This window comes from Gossypium hirsutum, chromosome A07, assembly GCF_007990345.1.
Source record: "Gossypium hirsutum isolate 1008001.06 chromosome A07, Gossypium_hirsutum_v2.1, whole genome shotgun sequence".
Taxonomy (NCBI): domain Eukaryota; kingdom Viridiplantae; phylum Streptophyta; class Magnoliopsida; order Malvales; family Malvaceae; genus Gossypium; species Gossypium hirsutum.
The window spans coordinates 87,044,419-87,056,839 of record NC_053430.1 but is presented as its reverse complement, the minus strand read 5'-3'; the positions used below and the strand labels follow the sequence as shown (position 1 = coordinate 87,056,839).

Below are 12,421 nucleotides of genomic sequence, written 5' to 3'. Positions count from 1 at the left end.
TATGAACGTAAAAAGGAGAAAAAAAAGAGTGAAGAAATAAGTGAAGCAGCAGTTATAGGTTTGTATATTAGAAGAAAGTGCAGTGACTCACTGTTCTTTACAATGTTTTGCCAACCTGCATGCAGCGTAGGCAACTGGGAAATATTTGAGTAGAAAGCAGGTACTCTACCACTTCTGGATCCTCTACCTGCACAGTTCCAAAACTCCATCAACATTAGTACGAATCATATTAACTGGGGAAAAAACATTTAAATCAACTCCATCATGACCTTTATGTATATGTATGTATGTATGTATGTATGTAGGTAGGTAGGTAGGTATGTATGTATGTATGCATGTTTTCTGCGAGAAGTTGACATGAAAAAAAAAGAACAGAAGGTGTTAGGTGAAGCTACCTTTGCTAGGGACCCGATCATACCTAAGCTGGTAATCCTTAGACATTCATAGCTCTTTTCATTGCTCATGGTGTTCAAGAAGGGATAAAGATACACTGGCATTGTAGCTACAAAAGAAATATTTATTTCAATTAGAGCAACCAAGAATAATTGAATTTGATGACTCAAAAGTGAAGTTACCTCTGATAAATGGAATCCTTGTATCAGGGTTGTAAGACCCTTAATTTGCCCGAGCCTAATAAAATAAAACCAATTAACAAACCCACCCCAAACAACTAAAACCAAACCCAATTTCCAAGGTCCAATATGCAAACCCTAGCCCACAACCTATTTTCAGAAATCAGAAACCCTAGCCGCAAGCCTCAACCACCCTCTGCCGCTGCTCCTCTGACACCACCTGCCCCACCGCCCTGCAGCACCTCCACTTGCTCCACTTGCACCTGCAAAAGCCAAAAAGAAGAAAAGACAGCAAAAATAATAGAAAAAACAGCTTGTAAACAGGCTATAAAAGCCAAATCTAAAACCATTGTAGATTTCGGCCACTTTTCATCAATACAAAAAATAGATTTAGACAAAAAACAGATCCGAAGGAAGAACATAGCAAGTTAATCAAAAAGATTCATCACGTAGAGGTTTTGATTTTTTTTACTTCCTTTTCTCTTTATTTTTTTTCCTTTGAATATATGTACGCGTATTTCCTTTATTTTTATTTTTTTAAATAAAAAAACAGCAAATACATATAGATATTTATATAAAATATAAAAGAAAACAAAAAAAATAAAAAATGTACCTTTTTATTTTTTCATGGTGGCCGGCGACGGAGGACGGCGGATCGCGGCGGTGCCCCAAGGCCGGAGCTGGGCTCAGGTCAGAGAGAATTCTCTCCCCCCCTCTCTTCTTTTTTCTTTCAAATGCTGCAAATGATTTTTTTTTAAAAAAAATTTGGCCTTTTATAGCCCCCCAAAACGACGTCATTTTGGGGGCTGCCTTTTAACCCCAAAACAGCGTCGTTTTGAGCTAACCCGCGTGTTGACCCGACCCGCTCCAAGGATCCGCGTGTTTTTACTTAAGGGTCTAATTGCGCAAATGGCCCTTCCGCCATTTTATGTTTTCGCAATTGAGTTTTTAATATTTCTTAATTTGGCCCCAAAATTTGTTGCGTTTTGTGATCTTGTCCTATACCCTGCACTGCGTTTTAGGATGAGCAAATATTGCGCTTTGGGTCCCCTCAGGTTACGCGCATATCGGTTTTTAGTCCTTTTCTCTTTGTTTCTTTTTAAAATTGCCCCAAAACTTCCTTTTTGTTCCGAATTTAGTCTTTTTTTAGATTTAAGTTGATTTTTATATTATCTTTGCTATTTTATTTTATTTTAAATATTATTATTCTTATAACTTTATTTATTAAAATTCTTATTATTATTATTTTTTATTTTTATTACTATTATCATTTTTTAATTATTGTTACTTTTTTTGCTATTTAATATATTATTATTATTATTCTTTTTATTATTACTACTACAGTATTATTACCATTATTACATTTTCATCTCTATTTATTCTCTTATTATTTATCTAGTTTTTTATTTATCTATTTATATATATTTTTTATGTAATTATATATTTATATTTTAGGTATTATACCTCTATTTACATTTATGTATTAATATCATCATCTTAATATTAATATGTGTCGAAACCATTTTTAAATCGCGACTTTAAGAAAAACGAAAACGGGAGTTGCCACCAATCTTTTAGGTGTGATTGGATCACCTTATAAAATGTTTTGTTTTAAAACATTAATTTTGGTCTACGAAAGTCGAGAAAACAGATTCAGGAGTCGGTTATGTACGAGGAAGGGTTAGCACCCTCGTAACGCCCAAAAATTGGTACCTAATTGATTATCAAGTGTTTTTAATGTCGGAAATTTGAAAGTTTTAAGATGCAAACCTCTTTTAATTAGAAGGTCTCAATTTTGAAAATTAAGGCTCACTTATTTCAAACGAGTCAAAACATCACATCCAGTAAGTTAGGATGCAACATTTTAAAACCTTCAAAACTAAGCTCGTCTTTTTAGGACGCAACATTTTAAAACCTTCGAAACTAAGCTCGTCTTTCGAAAATTTCTATCTCGAAACAACAAAATGCCATATCCAGTAAGTTAGGACACTATGTTTTGAAATCTCGAAATAATTGTTTAAGTTTTGAAAACTCAACATCATTTAGAAGGGTGCTTGACTATTCGAATTCAACGAGAAAAGTCGCAACCCAGTAAGTTAGGGCACTACCTTTCTCGAAGTTTCCAAACATCAAGCATTGCCTTCTATTTTTTTAAAAAAAATAAACCTCGAAATATTATTTTAAATGACGTTTTAGGATGACATATTAATGCATCATGAAGCATAGATGTACAAAATATTCTAACATTTCCATACAAGCATAAATAATATCATTAAGAACAAACTAAATAACATGAACATACGTTTAATGAAAAAAAATCATACTAGGGTAAATATATGATAATAAACAAATAAAAACATGAGTAAACTAAAAGAAAAACATAATACATGCAAAAATTATACAACAATATATATCATAAAATAGCACATAAAAGAAATAATTAAACATAGCATATAAAAAAAATGAAACTATGCACAAATAAGATAAATGACATACACAAAAAAATGAATAAATAGAACATTTATAAATTATAAAAATATAATGCAATAGTTTTTTAATACATGAAATGATAATATAATATATATACATGCATAGAAAATATATATTTGAAAATAAACTATATAAAAAGGTTAAATATTATAATATATAAAATACATAATCAAATGTATAAAAGATAGGAATAAATATACATATTTGAAAAATGAAGAAATTAAAATAAAAAAGGTTGAAAAACTAAGATAGACGAAGAATAAAATAAGAACAAACCACAGAGAGTAAGAACGCAAGAGGGAGAGAAATTTGAGTGAATGCTCTCAAGAATTCTTATTGCTTCCCAAAACTCAAGTGATTTACAATGAAGGGAGAGGCCTCTATTTATAGTTGAGCCTCCCCAAATCCAACGGTACAGATCAATTACATCAACGGTTAAGATTAAAGGATATCTACAAATTAAATCTTCAAGATTACAAGATCATATCTTCAAGATTGCATATCATATCTAAGATTGTATATCATATCTAAGATTGTATCATATCTAAGATTGCATATCCTTAAAGATTATATTTCCATATGAGTCAAGCTTATAGATGGACCTTAAATCTTTTCAAGTAATGGGCCATTCCGATTGGGCCAAATTATATGTTTGTAATTTTGTACTGGACTTAGACTTTGTTTTATTTTTATTTTTGGGGGGTTTATTATTTTAAATACTGAAATGGGCCGGGCAAAAATGGGCTATTACAATATGTATTTATTTTTAACACATATATGTATATATTTATGAAGTATTATTAATAATTGTTTTGTAACATTATTATTATTATTTCTAATGTGTATGTATTATATATATTTTTTAATACTATATTATGTATATATTATATATATTATATTTTTTTATTATATTTTTACGTATATATTTTTAATATCACATTATTCATATATTTTTTATATTATCCCATGTAAATACTTTCAATACTACATCATGCATATATTTTTGTCTATATTATATATATACTTTTAATATTCAATACTATTATTATGAATATATTCTTGGTATATGTATGTATATATATATTTTCTTTATTCATATATTATTATCATTATTTTCCACTTTATATTATACTATCTTTATTTTTGTACATACTTTTAATATCATTATTATATATAAATTTTCAATATATATACGTGTATATTTATGTAATATTTGTTTTTCAATATTATTATTATTTCTAGTATGTATATATTATGTATATATTTTTAATGCTACGTATATATTTTTTATTTCTATTATTACGTATATATTTTAATACATATTTGTATATATTTATATATCGTTATTATTAGTTTTTTTATATTATTCTGTTTTCAATAAATATTGTATATATTTTTAATCTAGTATTATATGTTTTACATATATATTGTAACGCCCCAATCTTCGGGAATTCTGTGAATGTTGGCATAGGTTTAATTATGTTAGTGGGCCTCTAGAAGGCCCAAGCTTAAGATAGAACCCGGCAATTTTAGTTAATTTTTGTTCCATAAGAAAAAAAGGGGGCGAAATTATGAAATAGAACCTATGTGAAAATGTTTGAAAATGCTATAGGCTAAATTGAAGTGGCCAAATAAATAGGAGTGCAAAATAGGAGGATTTGCATGACAAACCTCCCATTTTACATGAAGTGGCCAGCCATCATGTTGTTGTAGACAATATGAGCACTTGATATCCATAATTCATGGTACAAATTGATAATGGGTTAGGTAAATGTTCCATGATAATGGATTAGGTAAATATTACATGATAATGGGTTAGGTAAATGTTCCATGATAATGGTTTAGGTAAATGTTCCATGATGGGCATTTCATGTCTTTTGTATTAAAGAATTAAATGGATGAAATATGAAATTTTATTAAAAGAAAAAGGGGTGAAAAGAACAAAGTTTTGTCCATCTTTGTTCATCATACCCGAAAGTTAGAGAAGAGAAAGGAGAGGAGAAAGCTCTTGAATGTTCGGTCACTTGGGGAAGAAAATTGAAGGTAAGTTCATGGTAGTTTGCTTCTATCTTGATGTTCATGAGTTCTTCCTAATTCTACCTTAACTCTTGAAGCATATTTTGGTTTTTAGTTGTGTTGTGAGCATTTAGTGATGAATTAAAATGAAGGAAATGATTGTTGTTTCATGTTCTTTTGATGAAAAATGGAAGATAGGTGAAGTTGAGCTAAACAAATGAGCATGCATGAGCCTTAGATGCTAAGGGGAAAATCAGCTAACATGTTGTGCTTTAAAATGATGAAATGGAGATTATACTTAAGTAAAATCATAGATATGTGATGACTGATTGGTGATATACATGTTTAAATAACAAGCATGCAAGTTAGGTGTGAAAGAGTGATTTGGTAATAAATCTGCTTGGGACAGCAGCAGTAACGTGACTTTGGAAAATCATCATAAATTGTGGGAGATGATTTAGAATCTGTATAAATTATGTAATTAAAGCTTAATGAATCTAGTTTCAAATGGAATAAACGAGAACATATTTGAATTCTGTACAATGAGAAATTTGATTCGTAATGAAGAGTGGTCAGATTAGTCAAACAGTGAAACATGGGAAACTTTGAGAAAAATCTGGTATTGATTGACTAAACCAAAAATTCTGAAAATTTTATGGATAGAATATATATGAGTCTATTTTTAGGGAAAATTAACGGAACTTGATTTGGAGTTTCGTAGCTCCAGTTATAAATGATTTAGTGACTGTTGCTCAGGAAGACAACTTGCAGTGAAATTATGATTATGTGGTAAACACTGACAAAAATTTGTTAATGAGTTGCTTATTGATTTCTTATAAGCTTACTCTGATCTGTAGGTGTGGTTGGCCGAATATTGTAAGGGGTTAATACGTAGTTTGTATTTGAATAGTTAGATTAACGTGTTAGTAATCCAATTGTAGGCGGTTCGTGTGTGGATCTCGTCAGCATATCGTCGCAAACAGGTGTGTAACTAACGCCCTCTTATAGACTAGATCGGCACAAGCCGAAAAGCCAAAATGCCGAAAAGCCGGTATTTTGAGATCTTGCGAGTGTGTGAATGCTCATGAGATTAATAGTTTGATGTATATGGTAATTTAAAGTGATAAGACTGCAGAGTGCGCGATTCTGTGCATTTCGATATTTTGGGCTTAATGGGCCAAAAACGGGATAACAGGCCAACGGGCTCAAATTTTTAAGAAAACACGGTAAGTGTTTCTGATCATACGTAAATGGCTATGTTATGTATGAAAACCTTAAGAATAGTTAAATTACTTGAATACCCCTATGTATGCAAAATTACCATTATACCCCTAGGGTTACTTTTGACTGAAAAGCATGACGATCTGATTCTGTATGATGTATGCCATGATTATATATCTGTTGCATGGGGACTTGGGTTATACTATGGAGGAAGCGTCCTAGTGGCTATGCCACAATTATCTGATCTGGTGGCTCTGCCACATATATCTGTTCTGGTGGCTATGCCACGATTATCTGATCTGGTGGCTCTGCCACAATATCTGTATCTGGTGACTTCGCCACAATATCTGGTAGCCTCGCTGCGATTTCTGTGGTGTGTAGCCGTTGGGTGGGTCGATTAGTCTCCCCACATGGTGTAAGGCTGGTACGGGGGTGTTATGGATGAATCTGGGTTGGGATTTCCGCATAAACATGTAATATCTGTTCTGTTCTGTTATGGGCCTATGGGCTTTATTCTGAATTCTGTTCTGGGCTAAGGCCAACTTATTCTATTTCTGTGGTTTGAGCTGATATAGGCTATGGTTGGGTTAATTTACACACTGAGTTTCCCCAAACTCACCCCTTTTATTTTCATCCACACAGGTAATCCCCAACCATAGTGCGCTTGGAGCTGTGAGGGAATTCGGAGTGACCACCCGTTCTGAAAGTTTGATTTTCTTCTGGTGAACTGGACATCCTTTTATTTACGTTCAAAGTTTTGGGTTTTTAAATGTAATAAGGCCGCTTAATTATTTTTGATGGTTTTAATATGTATTACTAAGATAGGTATTACTTATTTTAACTGTTGAAATTGGATAGCTTTAGAGCGCGTTTTAAAAAAAAACAATTGATTGCAAAATAACACGACAACAAGCAAAGCTTCCGCAATGAAAGTATTTTCCAAAATTAATCACTTTTCCTAAAAATGACTTAATCAAATCGGTTTCCTAAAAATATCCATGACGTTAAGGTGTGGCAATGGCGGTATGCATGTCTAAGATTGGATCCGAAGGGAGCTTGGTACTTAAGCAGTCCGATGGACTCACCACCTCTTTTCCGATTTCCTACCTAGTGCACAGCTTCCATTCACTTTAACCTATAATGAAATTATCTTTTAAAACACTAAGTAAGTTTTTCTGGATCAACAATATAAAATGTTTTGAACGCTTCGATGTGGCATGTCGGATCTGGCCATAACGTCTGGGCTGGGTAAGGGGTGTTACATATATGTTCCCTACTATTTCGTATTTACATTATTACTATTATTATCATGTTTAATACCGTATGTATTATTATCGTTTTATACTATTATTATTTATATTATTATTATTATTATCGTTCTGGTTATCATTGTTATTTTTATTTTGCCATGTTTTATTTATTTATTTTTATTTATTTATTTCCTTGTGTAATCGATCATTCCATTTTCCTCATGCATTTGTTTATATTTACATATTACTAGTCTTGCTATTATTTCATCTTTTATAATTGCCCATATTATTGTTTTTGACATTGTCGCATCTTTTATTATGTTATTATACGAATTAATACCATAATTTGCTTTTATGTTTTACTATAAATCACGTTATAATTTTTTACTCAATACATTGAAATAATTCTTTCATAAAAGTAATATTCCGTATTTGGTAATTCGAGACAATCGTGCCCTAACTTACTGGGTTTTCGATTTTTCTCATTTAACCTAAGTAACGAAATATTCTTTTAAATCACAATACGAGTTTTGAAATAAATGCTTACTCTCGAAGATGCGATGTGTTGTGTCCTAACTTACTGAATATGACATCTTGTTACCTCGAGATAAGAGCTTTTGCAAATAAAGGCAATATTCGGTATCAAGAAATTCGAGAAAACGTGCCCTAACTTACTGGTTTCGACTTTTCTCGTTTACCCTAAGTAACCGAACATCCTTTTAAGAAATTAGAATACATTAATTTTAAATAAAAACAAGCTCATTCTCAAAGTTCGAGATGTCGTGTCCTAACTTACTAGGCGTGACATTTTATTACTTCGAGATGAGAGAGTCCTTAACATTTGTTTTAATTTATTCGATCATTTTTAAATTAGCATTAGTACAAAGATGGATCGTAGTTTAAATTCTTTCAAGTTTTCAAATCTTCGACACTAAGACACTAATTAATCAACTAGGTACCAATTTTGGGCGTATCGAGGGTGCTAATCCTTCCTCCTGTCTAACCGACTCCCGAACCAGTTTTCTTGATTTGCGTGGACCAAAATCGTTGTTTAAATAAATCAAACCATTTATTAAAAACAACCACTTTTATGAGGTGAACCGATCACACCTCATCAAAAAAGATTGGTGGCGACTCCTCTATTCATTTTCATTTTCAAAAACCAAGTCAATTCCCGTTTTTCAAAAAAAATGGTTTCGACAAGGGTGAAAAGCTACACACTATAAAAATATAAAGAATGATTTCATTAAGATTTTCATACAAGTGAAATTTAATATGAACTTTATTGGCCTTAAACCAAAGGTAGGCTCGTCTTTGAGATTCTTAGCATATAAAAACAAAAATGAAAGTAGAAGAGTGGACCTGGAAAAGGGCTATTGCATTGCAGACTTGTGTTAGAGCTTTTTCAGTAAGGCCGTCGGAGGACAATGCACGGTAAGCTGAAGTTATTATCTGAATAATGAACAGTTTTATAAATCCATTTACTACTGAATTGGTGTGACCAATGTATCTATCAACAAAGCTTTGAAGTTTATGGTTTTTTTAGGGACTAACATGGTCTACTAGAAGAATATGACTAGGGATGAATGAAAAACCAAAAATATTTCATGCATTTTTTTATGTTTATTTCATAAAAAACTGTTTGAGCAATAGAAAATGACTACAAATTAATGGAAAATAAATCATTTATCTTGTAAATTGATTTATCCTTTTAAAAGATGTAGGTCATTTTTGAAGAAAAAATACTCTAAAGATTTTTTTTATATAAAAATTAACTTGAATCAAGTCTAATATTATAATATCAAATATTATAGTGTTCAATATCATTAAACATACATATTTAATTATCCTTTTAAATTTTAAAAAGTGTAAATCATTTTTAGTAAAACAAATCTAACCTATATACCTAAAACATTGAAATTGAATTCTATAAGTATGTGATGTAAATATACTTTTTTTCCTTCAATTGTACCTCCACCTATGCTCAAATATGTTCTAAAAGTAACATAGAATGAAATAGCAAGCCTACCTGCAAAAGGACACTCATGGTACCAAAAGATTTCCATAACAGCACTGCCAAATTGTCATAAGTCAATCTATTCTGTAGAGAGAAGAAAATATTACAAATGAGCAGCCATTTCTTACAATTTAGAACTCGAAAAAGAAAAAAAAACTACGATGACAGAGAGAGCAATGTTCGAATATCAAACTCAAGTAATCTATACATGCATGTATGTACTTAGGTTGGTAAAATCTTTATTACTCCAACTCATAGTTATACGAAGGTTTAGTTTACTTAGAATTTCACCCTTTTTTAGTATTTCAAAGAAAGTTTATATGGAATTTTCTTAATTATTCTTTGATAAAAAAACATATATTGATTATAAAAAAAATATCATAGCTAATATTTTGAAATGTTAAAAATGGTTGCTTTATTAAACCAAAAAGAAAATAAATACCCAAAAACTGATTAGCCTTTTATCTTGTATATTATTATCTTTTATGCATGTTCTAACTTATTCCATGTTTTTTTGGCTTATTTCATCATTTTCTTTTAAACAAAAACCGAAAAGATAGTTAAGAAGAAAAAAGAAAAGTAAAGGTGTATGATACCTTGCAAAGAACGTCAAGTGATTGCTCACGGGTTTCTTCAGAAGCAAGCCCTCGAATCAAATATATGACTCTAGCAGGAGGGTTGGAAGTGAGTGGAGCAGCTGCACCTAAAACCATTTTCTCCAACGAGGGATGAGAGAAGAGACTGGAAAATATGTTACAGAAATATTGAAACTCCAAGTGATATCTTCTTGTTCTAGATAAAATTTCAGATACTACATTTATTAGTATGAGCTGCACAAGGAAGTAACCAAAAAAAAATGATAAAGCAAGGGAGTCGTGCGTTCTTTTCTAAACACATACTCAAAATCATATTCACAAACTTGTCATTTTGCGAATGGTGATAAATGTATTAACCTATTATGACAACAAACCATAAGCGTTTTATTTTAAAGGCTCAACTAGGGATGAATAGGAATCTGAAATCAACTTGTTTCGATTTGATTGGTTATGGTCGAATTATTTTTCAATTTAGGTTTCGAATGGATTGAGTCAGGTTAGATTTATTTTAGTATACATTTGAGATTGGGATCGATTTGGTTTTGACGTAAACTCGCCCGCTTCGCCACTCGAAACATTTACAAAATTAACTATATATATAATAAAAAATTAGGTTAAATCTCTAAATTATACTCTCTTAGTCTCAAGTAATTTAGTGGCCTGTCATCTACTGCTTTAAATGTCATGATATAAACTCAAAATTTATAGCGAAAAATATACGTATATTTTGTTGAGTGAGTATTAGCTTAGTTGGCATTGTTGCTATTACAACAATTAAGAAGACGTGGGTTCAAACGTGATTACGTGTGTCTTTTCCTCCTATTAAAGACACTCTTAAGCGCGTTCAAACTAATAAATGGTTCTTCTTCATTGAATTTGACTTTTAAAATTACTATTTATTTTCATAATTACTTTGGTAGCGGCTTTAGTTTAATGTTAAAATATATTTGATAATAAAAGATTACTTGGTAAAGTACTCAATATGATACATTGCTCTATTTGATTCCTTTGGTCAGAATATAAACTTTTGATATTCGGTTGACGAAATTGAAGATTATCTAAATACATTTTACTAAATTGTCCTTATAAATTTGTTTTTTTTTATTTATGACTACAAAAAAGTTTTGAAGCTTGTAGTATTTTATTTTACTAAAAACTCAATGCATTTTTCTATAAACATATATCTTTTCTCAAATGAATAAACTAGAATAGATACTACAATAAAATGATATATTAGTGGCATTTTTTTTTGCATAGTACACAACTTATGAATGTCACTAATAGGATATTGGTGTCTTTGAAAACACCATAGAATTCACCACAAAAAAAATATTGTCACTAATTCTTGGTGGTGATTTGAAGCAAAAACATCACTAACTTCGTAGTGATTTCTTTACTTTTGGTGGAGTGGTTGGATTATGGATAGAGTCAACACACGAAAACCATTTCCTCTGGTAGAGGAGAGAGAGAGAGAGATTAGAAAATACATTACAGAAATATTGAAACTCGGTGTAACGACCAAAATTCTCGAGTCAATGTTCGATGTTGACCTAGGTTAGTGATGAATAAATTTATTTAGGGATCGGGATTTGTTGGAATTAATATGGGTGAGTTTTTGACCTTTTTATAAGAAATTAAGGATGTTGGGAAGCTTGTGTGAAGTGGAGGGAAGATGGATGGCTAATATGGTGATTTTACCATTTTTGAATAAAAATCTTCTCCCAATTAATGAGAAAAGATTGTTCGGCAGATTGAGGTGAGGGATAAAGTTGATTTGTCCCCATTTTCCCTATATTATAATCACTCTATTTTTTTTCTTTCTTTTTCTTCATTTCCTTAGCTTCTACACATTTCTTTCTACATTTCTTCATTTTTTTTATTTCTTCCATCCATTTTCCTTAGCAAACTGTGTAGAGGGAAAGAGATTTGAGTGAGTTTTCTCAAATCTCAAAGAATGTAAGGGTCTTGATCTAACTTTTTAAAGTTCCATGGAAAAATCTATGTTTTTCAAGGATGAAGGTGGAGGGAGGGTTTGAGTTTGAGGAAGTCTCTACCCATCTTCTCATTTATTATTATTATTGAAAGCATGTATTTTTGCATCTTATAGACCTTATTTATGTAGGAAATCTTGTGTGATGTATGGTTATTAGTTAAAGAAGGTGGTGAATCTCTAAAGCCAAGGGTAAAGGCAAAATGGTGGAGAGCTAGACAAGAAGCTTTGTTGGTGTTCTTTCATCCTCTAACCCTCCTATGCTTCTT

The 12,421-nt window shown here is 31.1% G+C and overlaps 1 long non-coding RNA gene across 1 annotated transcript; it reads right to left on the bottom strand.

The window, feature by feature from the left end:
- Window positions 1–84: 84 nt before the first annotated feature.
- Window positions 85–831, bottom strand: LOC121231791 (uncharacterized). The gene is made up of 3 exons (XR_005929839.1): window positions 576–831; window positions 396–502; window positions 85–187 (listed from the first exon to the last, which is right to left on the bottom strand). It is a non-coding gene; the product is annotated as an uncharacterized lncRNA (long non-coding RNA).
- Between the last annotated feature and the right edge of the window lie 11,590 nt (window positions 832–12,421).